This window comes from Juglans regia, chromosome 2 (genome assembly GCF_001411555.2).
Source record: "Juglans regia cultivar Chandler chromosome 2, Walnut 2.0, whole genome shotgun sequence".
Classification (NCBI taxonomy): Eukaryota; Viridiplantae; Streptophyta; class Magnoliopsida; order Fagales; family Juglandaceae; genus Juglans; species Juglans regia.
Genome location: NC_049902.1, coordinates 5,805,721 through 5,827,409, shown reverse-complemented (window position 1 = coordinate 5,827,409; position 21,689 = coordinate 5,805,721).

The window sequence follows — 21,689 nt, the reverse complement described above, 5'->3', positions numbered from 1 at the left end:
GCAGCTTCCCATCTCTTTCGCCATATTTGCCATTATGAAAAAGTCAGCACCAAATCAATAATAGCACATCAAATAATTCAAGTCAACACAAAGTGGTTTAGTTTCTCTAACAAAGGAGTGAAAATAAAAAGCATACCATCAGGCAGACCATAGGCCTTGAGTTACTCCTCATCAACATAGGTAAAGCTTGATTTTGGATTAAACTCTAAAAAAACACATGATGATTATTAGATGATATAAAAATAAATATTATTAAGTTTAATAAATATGTAAATAAGAAATAAGTTCATTATCCAATTCCACCTCAAAACTTTTAATATAATCCAAGGAGGCACAAAGATTAATGGCTATTGGGTCCTTCAACCATTTTTGTGTACAAACGAGTACCTCAATTGTTCTTGGAGATAGTGAACTCCGAAATGGGTCAAGCACACAACCCCTGCACTAAAGGGTGACTCAGAAGAAACAGTAGAAACGAGATTAACCATCACATCTAGTGCAACTTTTGCCAAAATAGGATACTTTACTTCATGATTTTCCCCCAATCTAAAATATCAAACTTTTGAGCTCGTGCCTCACAACCATGTTCAAAGTATTGATCGATCTCCGATTTGTTCATCAAAATAGATTCAATAATTTCTTGCTCATATTCAACCCAAAAACTTTGTTGAGAATCATAATTAATCATACTAGGATCAACTGAGGAAGGAGGCTCAGAATAGAAAATTCCACTTAAACTCCCATACACGACACTATACTCTTTGTAAATGTCAATCATGAATTGTTTCACTTTTGCAATCATTTATTCGACTAAATTACAGCCATATATTTTTTTGAACAAAAAATGCAAAAGACTAAATTTGCATCTTGGATCAAGAATAACAGCAATAAATATCATCAAGTTAGTCTTTTCGATTGATCCCCAATATTTTTCATACTTAATCTTCATACTCATCATCATACATTTCCACACAGCATCATTATTTTGACTCATTTTTTACAAATGTGATTGGATGCTCCAAATCTCCTAGAAATATGCATTAGATGTTGTGATAGAATGAGAGTACCACGTCATCTGTATTCTTTTAGTACTTAATAACTTTTATTAAACTTCAGGTTCAAACTGAAAGAAATTGAAATTATATCAAATTCGCTAGACCTTCACAAGATCTTTGAAAGATAGTCGCTAGTCCTTCCTGAGATATACATGATTCTAGCCAAAACTCCAACAATTTTTCTAGATGTTAGGTCAAGTGAAAATTCGTAATTTAAAAGCCTCTATACCTCTTGCTATACTTGCAATTTACATGTTGCGGAGTAATTATTTGGTAGATGCTCATTCGGCCTATAATTTGGCAAATTTGGACTTTTAAGAGGTTTCTTAAATCAAGTTTAACTCTAATTCTGCCACCCTTCCTATATAAGCATCCTTATATACAGCTTTTATGTGTGGAACCGTTCCTGTATAAGCGCAAAGTACGAGAGATGAATTAGTCACAACATGACACAAGATTGGCAAGCAAGGCATAAGGCAAATTGGGAAATAGATGAACAATGTACAAGTTCGAGCTTGTGCTAGGAATACTTTCCTCGCCGTATCATTAGTCAGAGATATTGCCCAAAGGTCATCCTTCTTGTTTGAGAAAATGCTCGAACTCACTTTTTGATCCATCATTTTTCGAAATTGTGCTCGGAAATTGTTTTCGAGTTTCATTCAAATACTGAGCAAGTATTCTAAAGGCCCACTACAAGTGATTGCATCTTTTGGGATGAAAATTTTTCGTCTCCAAAAGTCTATCTCAAGTAGTCTTTTTTGTCCCTAAAATGAAATGTGGCCGATCCGTTCGAAGCCATTCGAACTACAGTAATAAACAGAGAAATTGTCATCTTCTGTGTATAATTCGTGTTTGATGATTTGTGCCTTTTTTATCCTTCTATTTTATTCTTTTGTATTCGTTTAAACGAGGATATTTTAGTCTTTTAGTATAGCTGTGCAGGGGTCGGCAGCTTTACCTTTTCTTTCTCTTAGGGTGGGTTTGGATACACAAAATATCTCATCCCATCTCATCTTATTTCATCATTACAACTTTTTCAAATTTTCATATAAAAATATAATAAACAATTCAACTTTTTCAAATTCTAAAATAAAAATAATATTTAACAATATTTTATTCAACTTTTAACAAAACATCTCATCTCATATTGTAATGACCCAGTCCGGCACGAGTTGAAGTGTTACTTCTTATCACTTAAACTAACATTTCAACAATATAATAATAGACTCCAAATTCCCAATATCATATAGAAATTTCAATTCAAACTAATTTTTTCAGTATAACCAATTTTCCAAAGTGCCAAGTCATCATAACACAATAAATTTTTTAATAAAAATCGACAATACTCATAAAACCTTTCTATGCTTAATCCACTATACCTAAATCATCTCACCCAATGCCTCCTAATCTTGATTCTTAGCTGAACCATCAAAATATCTAGAAAATATTGTGGAGATAAGGGGTGAGTTATCAACAACTCAGTAAGTAGATAACTTATACTAGCATGTAAACATGAGCATTTATAAAGTTCAGTATGCAGGAACAAAACATTTACTTTCAGAATACATAAACAACATATTTACTTTCAGAATGCATAAACAAAAGATCATTTCACATGTTTGAAATAAACAGAATCAAAATATCTTCATTTATTCATAGCAAAAACTTTTAGATTTCCATATTCGCTCTTTTTTGTAAAATTCAGAAAACAGAATGCACAAAATTAGCTCATGTTTACACCAGTCATGACAGAAAATACTTTCTCTTATATAGAATTTATGCATATGCAGAACAAACATCTAAGGTCGTTTTCAAATTTCTTTTCGAAGACAAACATGCTTATTTTCAAAGTCAACCTTATTTCATTTCTTTGGTGCAAAACTAGTATATGAACCCCGCTTACCTAGACTTCTTATCCTTTCAAATATTTCATCAACAATGCCGAACAAATACTAATCGTCACCTATAAAATAATCACGTAATTCCCGTAAATTTCCAGTCGAATACGTATTTCGATATTTAAACCTAAAATGTTAAAACTAACCTATTTTAATTCCTCAATACTTAAAATTTTCGTAACCCTAAAATATAATCACTTCCCAAATTCCTCAATCTCCACATAATTTCTCTGACTATTAAACTCTGAATATTTCTAAAATTGCATATTAATATTCTTACTAATTATAACTATGCCACAAAAATACATCTCTAGTTTTAAAAAAATTCTCTTAACATAATTATAACAAAATTGGTCAAAAATAGGAAAGCAACAATTTCATTCAATAAAAATAGACTAATTAGTATCTCTTTAAAGGGTTCAAAATAAAATCTTGCACTTGCTACGTACTTCTAAAATTCATATTTTAATACAAATAATATATTTCAAATCTGTATTTATTTTCTTTATAAAATCTTGTATTTGAAACAAAACCTACATAAATTGAGTTTAATATATAAAGATCAAAACATGATTATCCTATAATTATTCTAAAATTTTAGGAACTGACCGAAGTTGACCCACGTATAACCAAGCTAAAATTTACAAAATAATCGTGCATGGAATTTCAACTACCCAAACTAGAAACACTTCGTGCGATAGAGAGAAAACACAAAACAAAAAATAAAAAACAACATGCTCACTGAGAAATTGAGGGTACGACTGCGACGAGCAGGTGGTAAGGCAACGACAAAACACTGGTTAGAGAGAGAGAGAGATGAGCGAGAGAGAGAGAGAGAGAGAGAAGAGAGTGAGAGAGCGAACAGAGAGTGAGAGAGTGAGAGAAAGAGAGCCACATGTGAAGGACCCTGTTATGAGCCCATGGAGAACGAGAGGACATGCAAGAGGATTAGGGCCACACGGCTTGAAGAAAATTAAGAGACAAGGGGGGAAGTGAAGTGAAGTGGAGTGAGTTCGTCTGGAAGTCAAGTGAAGAGAAGTACCTGTTACCAAAATGCACAGAAGTAGTCTAGATTCAAGCTCACCTTTTCATCCACGTTGCACGCACCGTTTCATTATGTTCAAGGCGCATTGTTTCGTGGGTTATTAAAACTCACCATTTACCTTTAGTTCAGTATTTGAAATTCCTACTTGTATTTCTTTTAAGTGTTCTAGAACATTGTCTTTCATTTTCCAGCTTTATTCTGTTAAAGTCAGGACGGGTGTCCATATGTTATTGCTTTGGTTAGTTGCTCCTGCGTGAGTATTAGAGTCCATTCGAGCACAAGGAAATGTATCTAACATTTTATCCAAAAGAATATTCAATCAAGTTTATGAGATTTTAAGGGGCACACGAAGAACCCTATATCCATTTCATTCCATTCCAGTTTCTGAAGCTTTTTCACAAACAGATCACCTGCATGCATTTTTCCCTCATTTATCAACCCAGATTTACATCCTTCCAACCTGTTTACAACAATATACATCACAGGGTTATTACAAGTGGTATCTAGAGCCAAACGTCCTAATGGCTGAAAATGTCCGCACCAAGCAGCCACAGCAAGATATGCTACTTCAGCTTGATCAAGCTATTCATAATATGAGCGAACAGATGCACCAAATTTCTGAGATGCTAAGAACGGTTTTAGCAAATCAGGCCCAACACATCAATCGTGACCATCAAGAGAGACAAGAGGCACAACATGATGGAGAAAATGAAGGAGAGCAACGTCGGCAAGGACCCAGGGGAGTCAAGTTAGATTTTCCTCATTTTTCGTGGAGAGGGACCTGCAGGGTGGGTTTTCAAGATGAGCCACTACTTTACATTTTACCAAACACCTACTGCTCAAAGGCTTTTAATGGCTTCATACCACATGGAAGGAGAGGCTCTCACTTGGTATCAAGATGCGATTGATACAGGACAGTTTAAGGACTGGTAGACCTTCACTGAGGCACTTCCACTACGCTTTGGCTCGACAGCGTATGATGATCCGATGGAGTCCCTCACCAGGCTATAACAAACTTCGACAGTAGCTGGGTATAAGGCTCAGTTTGAGTCCCTCTCAAACAAACTTAAAGGGCTCTCCGACAACCATAAGTTAAGCTGCTTCCTTAGTGGCCTCAAAGATGAAATCTGTCTTCCTCTTCGGTTACTCAAACCAGCAAACCTCAACATAGCATTTAGCCTCGCAAAAATACAAGAAGAATTTTGGGTTAGTACAAGAAGAAATGCTAAACCATGGGGAGACCGAAATACTTATCAGAACACCATTGGTAATCAGTGGTCAGCCCCTAACACAAGCACAACTCAAAACCCAAAGTCAGCTACCCCCATGAGGAAGGTGTTAGCAAGCCATATGGACGAAAAAAGAAAGCATGGATTATGTTTTCATTGTGAAGAAAAATGGCATTTGGGTCGTGTGTAAATCTCCAAAGATTTACTTTCTGCAAGCTGCTGACCAGAACAATGAGGACAAGGGTGAAGATGTGTTCTATGACTCCACAGATACGACTAAAACAACACCACCAACTACACTCGATGGCCCAACAATTACACTGAATGCATTAATAGGTACTCCTTGCCCTAAAACTATGAGATTACATAGCCATATTGGTACTGCATCTGTGCTCATTTTAGTGGATACAGGAAGTACTCACATCTTCCTAGACCCATCTATTGTTACAAAAGCTAACCTGCCAGTGAATAGTGAGCGAAAGCTAAAGGTGCAAGTGGCTAATGGTGAAGTAGTAGAAACCTTGGGATCTTGTGAGGAAGTAGTGACTCGGATTCAGGGAGCTTGTTTTAAACCTTCTTATTTTATATTACCCTTAGCTGGGTGTGATGGAGTCTTATGAATTCAGTGGCTTGAGTCCCTTTGGTCCATAAATTGGAATTTTTCTAACCTACAAATGCAGTTTCAATGGGAAGGTAAAACAGTTATGTTTCGAGGCCTTCAACTACAACAAACTTCATTCTCTAATTGTCACAAAATTTTTCTAAACTCTTGTTACAAAGGGAAGGGTTTAATTCTACAGTTGCAAGCCACACTTGCATTGTTGGACAATGAGGTGAACCACCCGGCAATCAAAAAAGTCTTATTAGATTTTGACCGGGTTTTTGATGAACCTACGGGGTTGCCACCCATGAGATCTCATGACCATCGTATTGTCCTCAAGGAGGGTACTAGTCCCATTTCTACACGGCCTTATCGATACCCTTTCTACCAAAAGTCAGAAATAGAGAAAATAGTGGCTGAATTACTGAAGACAGGTGTCATAAGACCAAGCTCTAGTCCCTTTTCTTCACCTGTTTTATTGGTACACAAAGCTGATGGGAGTTGGCATTTATGTGTCGATTATCGGGCACTAAACCAGGAAACGGTTAAGGATAAGTTTCCCATTCCGGTGATTGATGAACTCCTAGATGAACTACATGGTGTAGCAGTGTTCTCAAAGCTGGATCTTCGATCCGGCTATCATCAAATTAGGGTAGTACCCAAGGATATCCCTAAAATAGCCTTCCGAATGCATGAGGGGCATTATGAGTTCTTGGTAATGCCTTTTGGGCTTACCAATGCTCCCTCCACTTTTCAGGGGCTCATGAACACAATTTTCAGGCCATATTTAATGAGATTTGTCTTAGTATTTTTTGATGATATCTTGGTGTACAGCCGCACCATGGATGAACACATTGGGCATCTTAAAGTGGTCCGGCAAACCCTATCTAACCATTGCTTATTCGCTAAATTATCCAAATGTCAATTTGGAGTAGCCGAGGTGGAGTATTTGGGTCACATCGTTTCTGGTGAGGGTGTTAAAGCAGACCCTAAGAAGGTATAAGCAATGATGGAATGGCCAACTCCAGCAAATACTAAAGCTTTGAGAGGGTTCCTAGGCTTGACGGGGTATTATCGGAAATTTATCCGGAGTTATGGCCCTATTGCAGCCCCACTCACTGCTCTTTTGCGAAAGAACTCTTTTCATTGGGATGATAAGGCTAATGTGGCATTTCTGAAACTTAAGGCAGTAGTATCAACTCCACCCGTATTACGGTTGCCTAACTTCTCCCAAAAATTCATTATTGAGTGCGATGCAAGTGGTTGTGGGGTGGGGGTCGTCTTAATGCAAAAGGGCCAGTCGATTGCCTATTTAAGCAAGGCATTAAAAGGGAAAGTTTTGACCCTCTCTACCTATGAAAAGGAGCTCCTAGCTCTTGTCACTGCAGTTCACAAGTGGAGACCCTATTTATTGGGTCAGACCTTCATTGTTAAAACTGATTAGCAGTCACTTAAGTATCTCTTGGACTAAAAGGTGGGTACGGTGAAACAACAAAAATGGATCACAAAATTAAAGGGCTATGATTTTACAATTTAGTATAAGCAAGGACAAGAAAACAAAGTTGCTGATGCTTTATCTCGGATGCATGAACCAGATCTCAGTCAGGGGGGATTTCTAGGTATGCTTACATTTCCCACTCCTATGTGGATAGATGAACTTAAAGCTACCTATACAGCCTCTCCCGAGTTAAATAAGATTATACAGCAGCTAACTATAGGTCAGCAGGGGCCTACAAGTTATGCTCTGAGACAAGGGTTACTCTTAAAAAAAGGCAGGTTGGTAATTGACCCTCAGTCCTTGTTCAAGGCTAAAGTTCTTAGCTATATTCACTCAGATCCTCAAGCAGGCCACTCGGGCAATTTGAAGACATACCAACTAGTAAAAAGAGATTTCTATTGGCAAGGGATGAAAAAGGCGAATGTGATACATGCCAGGTAAATAAAACGGAGCCTATTTTATCCCCTGGTTTGCTCCAACCCCTTCCAATTCCCTCACAAGCTTGGGAGGTAATCTCACTAGACTTTGTGGAAGGTTTACCTAAATCCCAAGGGTTCAATGTAATTTTAGTAGTCATTGATAGACTGACCAAATATGGCCATTTTGTAGCCTTGGCACACCTATACACAGCTACTGGGGTTGCACAGTCATTCTTTAAGGAAATCTTTAAATTAAATGGGCTACCAAAGGTTATCCTCTCGGATCATGATCCTATTTTTCTGAGTACTTTTTGGAAAACGTTACTTTAGTTGCAAGGTACTGTGTTACACTACAGCTCAGCCTACCATCCACAAACAGATGGCCAGACTGAAGCCCTCAACAAGTGCCTCGAAGGCTACTTACGCTGCTATGAGGGTGATAAACCTAGAAGTTGGGAATAGTGGTTACCAATGGCCGAATGGTGGTATATTTCATCATACCACACTTCGACTAAAATCTCCCCATTTGAGGCCTTATATGGGTACTGTCCACCTAGACTAAACTCTTATATTCCTGGGACAGCCCGTACTGAAGTAGTAGATCAACATTTAATTACAAGGGAGCAGATCAAGACTTTTCTCCAACACAACTTGCAACAATCGCAACAGAGAATGAAATACTATGTAGATAAAAAAAGATCAGATCGTGAATTTGAGGAGGGAGATTGGGTTTACCTCCGTTTGCAGCCTTATCGGCAGAGTTCCATCGCTACACGCCACAACCTTAAACTTTCTCCCCGGTTTTATGGCCCATTCCAAGTACTAAAAAGGGTTGGGAAAGTGGCTTACAAACTGGATCTACCGGAGACCTCACACATCCATCCCGTGTTCCACGTTTCTTGCTTGAAACGCAAGTTGGGGAACCAGATCTCTCCCCTTCCCACACTCCCTCCAGTAAATACAGACAGAGAAATACAACTCGAGCTCTAGAGTGTAGTCGAGCGCCGTCTCAAGCGGCAGGCCAACAGCGCCGCCATGGACGTCCTCATCAAATGGGTTGGGGCTTCCTCGAAAGAACAATAGTTGGGAATCATTCTCAAGAATGAAGGACCTTTACCCGCACCTTGTGGGCAAGGTTCTTTAAGGGGGGAGGATTGTTATGAGGCCATGGAGAAGGAGAGGACATGCAGGAGGATTAGGGTTACACTGCTTGAAGACAGTTAAGAGACAAGGGGGGAAGTGAAGTGGAGTGGAGTGAGTTCGTATGGAAGTCAAGTGAAGAGAAGTACTTGTTACCAAAATGCACAGCAGCAGTCTAGATTCAAGCTCACCGTTTCGTCCACACTGCACGCACTGTTTCATTATGTTCAAGGCACATCATTTCGTGGGTTATTAAAACTCACCGTTTACCTTTAGTTCAATATTTAAAATTCCTACTTGTATTTCGTTTAAGTGTTCTAGAACATTGTATTTCATTTTCCAGCTTTATTCTGTTAGAGTCAGGACAGGTGTCCATATGTTATTGCTTTGGTTAGTTGCTCCTGTGTGAGTATTAAAGTCAATTCGAGCACAAGGAAATGTATCTGACATTTTATCCAAAAGAATATTGAATCAAGTTTATGGGAGGTTAAGGGGCCCTCGAAGAACCCTATATCCATTTCGTTCCATTCCAGTTTCTGAAGCTTTTTCACAAACAGATCACCTGCATGCATTTTTCCCTCATTTATCAACCCAGATTTACATCCCTCCAACCCGTTTACAACAATATACATCACAAGGCTATTACAGACCCACCGTGAGGGTAGCGATGAAACAGCAACAAGGTGGCTGGGAGTGGCGATAGTGTTGTCTTTTACTATCGAGGCAACAGGCGTGGGCAGTGGCTTAAGGGCAGTGGGTTGGTTGAGTCAAGACTGCTCTGTTTTGGGAAGCAAAAATAAAGGTCCTTTGGTGACAGTGAGGCAGTGTCTCCAGTCATGCAGGGGGAATTGTCGTGTGACCTGCGGCGTGGAAGGGCTTGGCAGTGGAACTGCCCTTCAATTGTGGTTGTGCAGGGACGACTAGTGGTGGCAACGTACGTGAAGTAGTTGTTGTCGTGTTTTCAGGGGCTAAAACAGGGGACAAACGGCTTCGCATGGACAAACGTGGAGATGGAGGCTAGAAGCTTGCGATGCAGCCGCAGTGTGCAATGGTCCCCTGCAATGATGACTGAGCGGTGGAGGGACAACGACAGACAGTGGTTGGCAACTGTCTCAATGATGGTGCAATGTGCATGCGTTCTGTCAGGGTTTTTCGTGATGGTGGTCTTGCGAGAATTGGAGGGGTTCGCGTCATATGGTGGTGGGAGGAAAAGAAAAGAAAAACTGGTGGTCTTGTCTCATGGCTGAGGCTTAAGGAGAAACGGCTATGACTGGTAACAAAACTACTGCGACTGGTAGTAAAGGAAATCGATAGGTAGTTTGGTAGAGGTTCACGACGAACCTAGATTGGGAAAAAAAAATGAGGTTTCGATGAACGTCCAAAATCATGCATGTATATATATATATATATATATATATATATACCAACTGCCATAAAACCTAGTGGGGGGTAGAGACGTGCATGGTGTGGAACGTGGTGACGGCAACCAAGAACTAACTAGGGTTTGAAAGTAAAACATCTATCATAATGCACGGGGCTGTATAATAGGTTTAAGGATTTTAATGGAAACGAAACTCTAGAGTTGTAATCTTAATCCGTTTAAAAAAAATAACAAACATTTGAGCAGGGGATTCGCAAGATTTTTGAACGTAAGAGATGGAGGGGATGCAACTCCACTGCATTTAGCTACTCGTCAAAGTCGGCTAGAGTGCGTTCATATCCTTTTTGACAGTGGGGCTGTTGTTTGTGCTTTAACTGGTGGATATGGGTAATGCTTTTAACTTGAGGCATTGCTATCACTGTAGTTAAATAGCTATCATTTGTCATTGAAATTGATGAAGGTACCATGATCTGCAGCTACCTAGGAAGTACACCTCTTCATTTAGCAGCTCATGGTGGTTCTTTGGATTGTGTCTGCAGATTGCTTGCATGGGGAGTAGATAGGCTTCAACCGGATTCATCTGGGTAACATTCATGAACTGTTGTGCTCAATCTAAATTACGGCTTGTTTGATTTTTTGATCAACTATAAATTTTGCTTCTTAATGCTATGCTTGTACTTGACTTATGTTTGCCTTGTTGGAACTCCCGTTCGATGTCCTTGATTCCTTATGTTTGCATCAAAGGGGTATTTTAGAAAACTGAATACAGTGATTATTAATTCAATGGTTGGAACACTCTCTTGGGGTTGTACTTTTATATTTAAAAAAAATACATCCAAGAGGTTATTTATTTTATTATGAATTTAGAGATATCTATATATATATGAACTTCACAAATAGGATATACATAGTGGCTAGGGTGAATTTCTACTTTTTGAAATCTAGCAGTTCTCCCTTTTGATTATCCAAGGCTTTAGTAAATTGCTTATTGCCATTGGACAGTTTGTATTAATGGGATATTTTGGTCGAAAACTTTGCCAATTGGTATCATCCGAAAACTGAGTCATGCTTTCTATTTATTAACTAATACATGAAATATCTTTGTAACGAGGAGAGTGGAGGTGTGTGAATTTATTTTCTTACAAGTAAGCCACCATTTTTAACCTCATGGGCCTTGAAATGTTTTTGTGCTATGAATACTTTATGGAGCCTGAATTGATTTTATTCCCATGTGGTTTTCATTTGTCTTAAAATTCTTGAAGTTTGTATTATATAATGGTCATTGTTAGAATTTTTAGTTTTGAAGGTCTATTGCGGAAACTTGAAAATGAATTATTTTTTACTCTGAGTCCCATGCTAACAAGTTTTTCCCCGTTTCTTTAGTTGTTGGATTTTCATGCTCCATTTATCTTAGATCTGTTGGGTGTGCTAGTTGCTTTGTTTCCGTGGTTTGGTCTGTTGTTGACTGTTCTGGATGTTTGATATTGCTCTCTTTCTCTCTCTCTCATAGAAAATTTGTTAGAATTTGTTGCAGTAATGTTATTTCTTTTGACATTTGCATCCATGCAGTGATTTTGATTTATGTATAACAGTTATATTTGTTTTAGTTTTTTCATTTTGAGGAACAGATTTGTAGATATATTAATTCAAAAATTTATTGAACCTGTTTCAGTTAGGGGTGCTACTCGCATGGTGCGGGGCAGGGGCTCCCCCTCCCCGCCCCCCACCCTGTGAGCGGGTGGTGGGGTTGAAACCGCACCCCACACCCCGCCCCCCGCTCAACCCAGTGATTCACTAGGTCTATAATTTTTTTTCACCCCAATTATAATATAATATAATTATAAATTTTATTTTAAAAAATATAAACTAATTAGAGTTGTATTTCGGATTGTCTTAGCCTCCTAGGCCAACCTTTCTATAGGAAGCCAAGACAATACAATAGTCATTCTTAAGCAATGTGGGACTTGATGTAAATCCCACATTGTTTAATCCATGAGGGGGCGGGGCGGACGGGGGCAGGGTAGCAGGGGGCTGGTGTAACAACCCGCTCCTTCTTACCTACGGTTCTTCCTTCTTACGTACGCTTCTCTCTTTCTAACGTAAGATTCATTCCTTCTTACGAAAGCAAGTGTTGAGGACGAAAATTATGTAAATCGTCCGCCCCTTCTCTCTAGCAAATGCGAGACTCGTCATGCGTGCCGAACCATGATGACGTGTTTCGAAGGATATCGTACGACTTCTAGGGCACGCCCAGTGTGTTTTAAATGTGCTGGAAATATTTATAAAAAGTATTTCCAATGTTGTTGAACTAAGCTTGATTTTAAATATGACAATTATAACATTCTTGAAGAGCTCCAAAAAAATTATAATTGCCATAAATCATTTTAATATCATTATTAAAATGATTTCAACTATTTAAGATATTATGGGATTTAAATTATGTTGAAGCTTTTATTAATTAAATGATTTTATTCTCTTTAATATGTTAAGTGAGACTTCATCATTTTATTAATGATGAAGGAATATTATTTTATAAAATAAAGTTAGTTTAAAATAATATTCTATCTTAATTCCTCTAAGCGTTTTTAATTAAGTTAATATTTACGCATTTTCAAATCAATGTTTGAGACCCATCGTTAGACCGTTATGTGGATTCCCAGACGAAGGGACTGGGTTAAATACCCAGACCCCCTCTTTTTCCCCCTCATTTCCCGTAGTTCTCTCTCTCCTCCTCCCTCTCCCTCGCAGCTTACACTGCACGCTGCTTCTCCCCCACGTCAAGTCTTCCATAGCTCAGCCCGGCGCCGCCATGCGCCGGTGAACTTCACCTCCACCACCAACGGCTTGCTCCCACTCCAGCCAACCTCCCTAGCACAGCCCAGCCCCTCTCCCTCACGCTCCCTCTTCCTCTCCGCTGGAAGTGCAAAGCCCAAATGGGCTTGCTGTCCTTAGCGCCGCCGTGCGCCATCCTCCAGCGCCACCACCTCCACGGCAGCTTCCTCTGCCACCAGCCACCACCCTCCAGCAAAACCGGCATCTCCCATGCAACCACCTTCCCCCTCCGTCGCACACACGCACGCACAAGGAGACCCACGCATGGCTTCGCCGTGCGCGGCCTCTAGCGCCGCCGTACGCGGCACCCACGGCCACCTAGCAACACCATCTCTCCTCCTCGAGCTCCTCCAAGTCAGCCAAGCTCTCCAGCCCTCTCAAGCCTCTCACTCATGCACGGCTTCTCCCTTCTCCACGCACTAGTTGCACAGCTCTCACCGCCGTGCATCGCCACCCACGGTGACTGACCACCACCTCCAGCCTCCTTAGGCCACCACTGAGCCAACCCAACCACCTACGGCCACGATCTGCCACCCACGCATGCACACTCTCTCTCACTCTCCCACGGCCTCTCATCCACTTCACGGCCTTGAATCGCCACCGTGAGCCACCGTGGCGCCACCTCGACACCACCACAAGATCCAGCGCACCTCCCTTAGCCGAGCCCTAGGTCCAAGCCACCACTTTATGTGGTGGGTAACCACTGCACGTGATGGACAGTCACTGCGCGTGATTAACTGCAACTGCACACGGCTAGAGCCACCGTGTTATGTCCCTTGCCACCATCACAAGGCCACCACCACAAGGCCACCACGAGCCCCTCCAAGACCACACCTAGCTATCCAAACGCCTAATCAGTCAACGTACGTGGGTTAGCCGCCACGTACAACTCTTCTGACATCTTCGGCTGTGACGATCAACGAGCAACGCACGAGTTATCCTGTCGATGGTATAACCTTCTATCTCTCGTTATTTATGTTAGATACTGATTAGTTGACTAGGTTGTAGACTGTGCTGTTTGTATTTATGGAGTTGTGGTATGGTGATGTGGTGATGTGTAACGAAGTGTTGGGCATTCTATGTAGTGAAGTGTTGTGCATATCTGTATTGGATGGAGGTGTATTGTGCCGTGTAGTGTGCTGTGAAGTGTTGGGCGTAATTGGGAAGTGTGTTGTGTAGTGTTGTAGACTGTGCTGTAATGGTGGAGTGATGTAAGTGGGATGGGAAGAATACACGCTGTGTGTACTCTGTGTGTGGCGTAGTGTGAGACGAGGAGGGTATATGTAGAATATACTCTCTTGGCATATTGTGGAACAGGAAGAGTACACTCTGAGTGTACTCTGTGTGGCATAATATGCATGTAGGGAGTACATTGGGAATGTACTCCAAGTGGCGGAGTGATGCACCATATGACGGGAATGCCATAATGGTGATGTAGCATTATGCGGGTGAATGGAGTGCACACGGAGTGTACTCCATGTGGTATAGTGGTGCACCAGTGGCAGATATGCCATAATGGTGATGTGGCGTGATGAGTATGAAGGGAGTACATGTGAAATGTACTCCATATGGCGGATTGATGCACCCTATGGTGTGTATGCCAAAGTGGTGATGTGACGTTTTCTCAACGAATTGATATGTTACGATCATAAAATGAACGTTTTCTCATAAAACGATGTTTTCTCACGAAAAAAAATGCTTTATCACGAAAGGCAAAGAATGACAAGGAAATGGACTCTTTCATGGATCTTACGAACCGACGCTCTCATGGACGCCACGAGGTAATGCTCGTGGACACCACGAGAGACAACGTTTAGAGGTGATGCTTGTGGATACCATGAAGGCCGACGTTTCGGATGTTTTACGATGCCATGAAGGGATGTTTTACAAATGTCATGAAAAGATTAAGTTTATGCACATGCTCATGAAAAGATGTTTTCTCATGAAAACAAACGTTTTCTCATGAAAGGACATGCTAAATGAAAGATAAGAAAAGAATGAAAGCTCCAGCTCTTTCGAGCTGCCATGAATGAATGAAAGAACGAATGAAAGGAATGAAAGCATGAAATGTATGAAAATACGTAACGGCCACATGAATGAATGAAAATGGGTATCCAATGAATGAATTGACAGATTGCAATACCGGGCAGTAGTGCTGATAGTGCACCCAGTGCAGCACTCTAACGGAATGGGATTCCAACCAGTGGCCACGGGCGAATCCATTGGTCCAAAAGACCCTAACCCTAACACACGGGGCGTAACAATATGTACCGGCCTATGAAAGTGAAAAGAAAGAATGTATGTATGTACGTATGTATGTATGTATGAATGTATGAATGCACTTTAAGAAATGAAGGCACCGCATTCTTGAAGAAGTGAAGACACTGACGGATGACACGTTTTACGAAAAGGAAGCCCATGTTTAAAAGAAAAATCCCGTCAAGTGATGTTTTCAAACGTACGCATGTATGCACATATGCATGTAGGTATAGTATGTATGAATGCATGAATGAAAATCTATGTTGCTATATTTTAATTGTATGAAGTAATGCTTACTAGTCATCGACTCATTTTAGTTTTCATGTATGCTGTGGCGCCCCCAAACCCCCAAGCAAGAAGACATGGAAATCGAGATGCCAGGATGATGACAACACGGTCACGCATCCCAACAATAGTGCCAAGTGGTGTACATGCAATAGTGTGCAATAAAAACGCAGCGGATAATTAAGTCAACTAAGTACCAGAATTCAAACACAATTTAAATATCAGTAAAAGGGTTTAAAAAGTTATACAATCATCCAAATAAAATATAATACAAGTCTCAAATAAAATGAGTGATCCCAAATCACTCCTCGAGTGGAGCCAATTCCTCAGGCCCACTCTCATATTCATCTGCATCAAAATCTGCATTACCATAAAACGATACCGCAGGTAAGTATAAACCAAACAACCACGAGATAAAAATGCATTAATGCAACCAACATGCATGCATATGATGAAATATGCATTATGTCCAAAACATCATTTTCTCTGAAAATGAAAATTTCCAACACACGCCAAAATCCTAGTTGGCCCAAAAATATCCATAACACATTTTTCCAGAAAATGATCACACAATTTACAAAATCCAACACACGCTATTTTCCCAGAAAATAGTTCATTTTAATGTATGCACCATGATCTCCCCTATGGGTCATCTGCACACCCTGGCTTCGTAGCGATGCCCAGTTCTGAGCCCGGCGTGTACGTGTCCAAGCATCCTCTACGCAACGAGCAACGCCCAGTTCCTGGCCTAGCGCGTACGTGGCCAAGCGTCCTCTAGTCCCCGCTAGCAAAAGGACCACAGAGTCGGCACGAGACCATCTCGTTCGATCCCACTGTCGCCCGGCGACAATCCAGAGGACGTCACTCAATATATTACGTTCTCGAGTGACCAGAGAAGCTCCACCGATATAATGCCCCATCTCGGCTTGGGGTCGTGACACGCACCCAAAACATTCTCACACATGAAACCCAGTTTTAATAAATACATGAACATGAATGCAATACACGAAAACCCAATTTGCTTTACAAACATGATCATGCTTGCATATATGTCATGTACATGAACAATACAAATCCCAATCAACAATTACCAACACAATCCAATCACAAAAAAACTTCCTCCACTAATCCAACTGACCCCCGTACTCCTCGGACTCAGTCCGGCAAGTTCAACCAAACACAGTATAATGAGTTAGTGCAAAAATACATTTAAATCTCAAAAGTTATTTAGGAAAATACTTACAGTACTATATAATAATTTCCGGAGGATCACAGAGGTGTAAGAAGTGGAAATGCAGCTACGAGAACAGTGCCAAATGCACTGTGGCTGTGGGTCTCAAAGACCCATTTTTGAACGGGAGCGAACGAAGACTCGAGATTGATAGGGTAGGGCTTAGGGATGTCGGTGAAGCTAGTGGTGGTGGTGGTTGGCTGTGGGTGGCTGCGTGGGCGGCGGTAGAAGACCAAAAAATCCAAAACAGAAATGTTGATGAATGTGCTTCACCGGTGATGGATCGGAGCTGGGGTTGGGTCCATTGGGTTGCTAGGAGCTCGAGGATGATGTGGTGGGAAGATGGTGGATGGAGGTGGCACAACGGCGGCGCTGGAGTGAAGAGACAAGAATATGTTTCAAGTTCATGTTATGTTATGTTCACGTTCATGTTATGTTCCAAGTTTACATTTATGTTTTGTCATGCTCAAGTTCATGCTATGTTCAAGTTCATGTTCAAATTATGCATGTTCACGTTCATACTATGTTTCAAGTCTATGTCATGTTTCAAGTTCACGTTCATGCTATGTTTCAAGTCCATGTTATGTTTCAAGTCCATGTTATGTTTTAAGTTCACGTACATGTCATGTCATGTTAAGCTAAATTTCAGTTTCAGTTCAAGTTATGTCAATTCATGCCATGTTATGTCAAGTTATGTTATGCTTATTATTTCATGCCATGTTATGCCATGATATGTTATGTTTACTATTGACTTTGATTGTGCACTCATGCCTTTATTGCCATGCATGCATCATTAACCTGTGTGGAAGTTTCCTGTTAAATTGTTGAGATTTGTAATCAAATCTCACTGTGGTAGTCCCAACTACCATTCTCCCGAATGGTAGATCTTGTTACAGGATCTAAAGGAAAACTAAGAATCGACCAACTGGAAATAGTCGACTAAGCAACGATGCAACGTAGGTGATAGTACAATAGTTACCTCAGATTACTACTTGTATTTGAGGTGTTCAATCTCTAACTCTCTTTTAGTCACAACTATTTTGGACTAGTGTTGTGATCTCAGTTATGTCATTATGTATGAAGTATGTTTTAAGTATTTGAGATATTTCGGTTTGGTGCATAGTATTGCTAAAGAAAAAAATTATCCACTACGAATATTGCATAATGGTAGATGCATGTTAGGAATATTGTATATTAATGTCATAAACGGGGGCAGGTAACCTTGTGTTGCATGTCTCGACGCTTCAAATGTCTGTTCAATCCCAAGCAAAATTTGGGGGCGTCACAACATTACTATTCAGATAGTTTATGTGGGCATGCAATACATAATGTTACGGTTTAGTGAAGGATCTTCTTAGTTTTTGTGTACTTTTATATATGCTAAATGCAATAGGTATGATCATCAAGCTTTATGGGATGAAATTAGTCTTCAAGGGTTGGGAATAGAACCTAGACTATTTGTTGGGGTCTTTAATATTATTAGATATGATTCTGAAAGAAGGGGAGGAAGACCAAGGCATAGAGCTACTATGGCCAAGTTTAATAATTGGATACACCAAGAGGGGTTGATTGAAATGAAGTCCAAGGGTAGCGTTTTTACAGTGCAATGGGCAGGTTAGGTGTGCTAGATCTTGGGTGAAACTAGATCGAGCTTTATTGGATGCTTCTTTGCTGTCTTCGTGTCCTAATGTGGTGTGCTCAATCCTTCTGAGGTCGACCCCAGATCATTCTCCCTTACTCATTGAGTTCATTTATGATCCATTCTCTTATGGTCCAGTGTTGTTTCGATTTCAACAGATGTGGGTTGAGCACCCATGCTTCTTAGACTGTATTTGAAAGGTTTGGTCTGAATATGTGCCTGGCTGGGGGCTGTATAAACTGAGTGCTAAACTTAAGAAGTCTAAGGTGGCTCTTCGAGCATGGAATAAGTTGGTCTTCAACAGAACTAAGGATAAGATTGATAGGCTTGAAATTCAAATTGAAGTTTTGCAAAATAGGTTACAAAGGGGCTGGGATGAGGAGACGGATAGGGAGCTTCATAATGCATCGATTCAATTGGCATGTTGGAGACAGAGAGAGGAAATTTGACTAGCTCAAATGGCCAAATTGAAATGGCATGTGGATGGGGATCGTAACTCCAAACGTTTTTATCAGTTTTAGCAAATAAAAGGCATAAAAGAGTTCTAGAAATGAGGTCTCCCACCGGGATTGTTTTTTAGTCGAATAAACAGAATCACCAAGGGGCTGTTGATGTCTTTACTAATTTCCTTCAAGGGGATTCACCCAGAGAGCCTCCTAATTTGTCTCACTTAATATCGCTAGTAATTTTGGAGGAAGAATGTGGCCATCTTTGTTCAGTTCCAACTATGGAGGAAATTTTGGTTGCAATGTCCTCTATTCCGCCTAATAGTGCTCCGGGGCTGGATGGTTTCGGCTTAGGTTTTTTTAAAAGCTGTTGGGAGATTTTGAAATTTGATGTCTTGGATGCTATTTCAGATTTTTTTAACTATGAATATCTTCTGAGATTTTTTTCTGCTTCCTAGCTTGTTTTGATCCTGAAGGTAGATGCCCTAATGGGGTTTGATAAGTTTAGGCCTATTAGCCTATGTTCGGTTTTCCACAAAATATGCTCCAAAATTATTGTTAACCGTTTCTCAGGTTTTCTTCCAAGGATGATCTCGTTGGAACAAGGTGCTTTTATTCAAGCTAGGAGTATCTTTGAGAACATCAGTCTCACTCAGGAAATGGTAAATTCCATTAATAAAAAGTCTCATGGTGGGAATATTATGCTCAAAGTTGACATGGCTAAAGCATAGGACCGGGTTGATTAGAAATTTTTGCTGGAGATCCTTCAATGTTTTGGATTCTCTCCTCATTTTTGTGCTCTAATCCGGGTTTGCATATCTATTCCATGGTATTGAATTATGATGAATGGTACAACAAAAGATTTCTTTCATGGTGGTCGTGGATTGCTATAGGGGGATCCTCTCACCTTACCTGTTTATCATTTTACAAGAGGTGCTCTCAAGGTTGATCAAGTAGAGTGTGGGAGCTAAATGGTTTGACCAATTTTCACATGCCAGAGATACAACTATTATATCCCATTTAATGTATGTTGATGATGTGGTAATCTTCACAAATGAGAGCTTGAGATCTATTCGTGAGCTTTTAGTGGTGCTTAATCAATATGAGAGATGGTCAGGACAAAGTATCAATAAAGAAAAGATGGCAATGTTTTTCTCTAAACATACTTTGTTGTCTTGGAGGGAGATTATGCAGAGAACAGGCCTTTCGGAGGGATCTTTCCCCTTTATATATTCGGGGGTCCCTATTATTTTGGGTAGACTCAAGCATATGCACATGGAGGAAATGTTGACTAAAGTGCGCAAGAAAATAAGTGGTTGGAGGATGTAACTTCTCTCTACGGGTGGTAGACTTGTTCTATTACGACATGTGTTATCTAGTATGGCTCTTCATTTATTTGTTGTTTTGCAGGCTCCTCAACCCACTATCAAAGAATTACATCGTTTGATGTGTACCTTTTTTTGGGGGGAGGCAAATGGTAAAGGTAACAAAAAATGGATATCTTGGCATAACATTTGCAAGTCAAAATAGGAAGGAGGCCTTGGTTTGAGACATCTTGATGACATCCAAAAATCACTGCATACGAGGTTTGCTTGGAATTTAATTCGTGGTAAACCTCTATGGGAAAATTTCTTTAAAGAAAAATATATGGGAGCTAAGCCTTGGACTCATATTGATCCTAATAAGGGTTCTAGATTTTGGAAAATGATTGTTAGAAGTATTCCTCTAGTCATAAATAATGCGAAATGGAGGATTAAGGAATGAAATATTTTTTTTCTGGCATGATAAATGGTGAGACCCTAGGCCATTAATTGACCATATGCAATTAGTGGGTCATTATCTACTTCGAGTAAAGGAGTGTAAATTGAATGATAGTTGGGATGTTGATTTTCTTGTGGGGATAGTTGGTCAGGAAAATGTTGATGATATTTTGGAAACTTTAGCAAATTGTAAGACTAGTCCGAATGTATTAATATGGACTAAATCTGATAATGGTTGTTTTTCTACGAAGTCAGGTTGGAACTGTATTCGTATAAGGGGATCACAATTTTAATGGTATCCTTGGGTGTGGCATAAATTGATTCCACTAAAGATCTCTATTGTTATGTGGAAGGCACGGTATATGGCTTTAAGCCTTGATGATCGCCTTTGCCGTATTGGTATTCGATTGTTTCTCGATGCGATTGTTGTTGTGTTGTTGGGCATTTTGAAGATCAAAATCATATTTTGTTCGAAGGTGAGATACCATAAAAGGTGTGGCAGTTCTTTGGAGTTATGATCGGTGTTCCTGTTGGCAGAACATGGAAGGAGACGGTGTCCTCTTGGTTTCATCGTGCTAAGTCTCAAGTGGGGTTAATTATGGGGATCCTTCCGGTAATTATCACTTTGAGACTTTGGAAGAGAAGATGCTTGGTGTGCATGGAGGGTCTTACTGAATCTTTATCTGATTTAATGCATTCTATTAAACATTGGATTGGTTTATTATGTCATGACTCACATATAATTTCTAGATTGTCTAATTTTGATTTGCAGGTGCTTCAGTGATTGAATATTTCTGCTATAACCCCTATAGTTCGTTATTGCTGATTTGTTGCTTGGACAAGACCTCATACTGGTTGGTTCAAATTGAATATAGATGGTAGCAGTCTTGGCAATCCAGCCTTTTCTGGTGTTGGTTGGTATCATTAGAGATGACCATGGCAAATTGGTTCATGCTTTTGCTTCACATGTC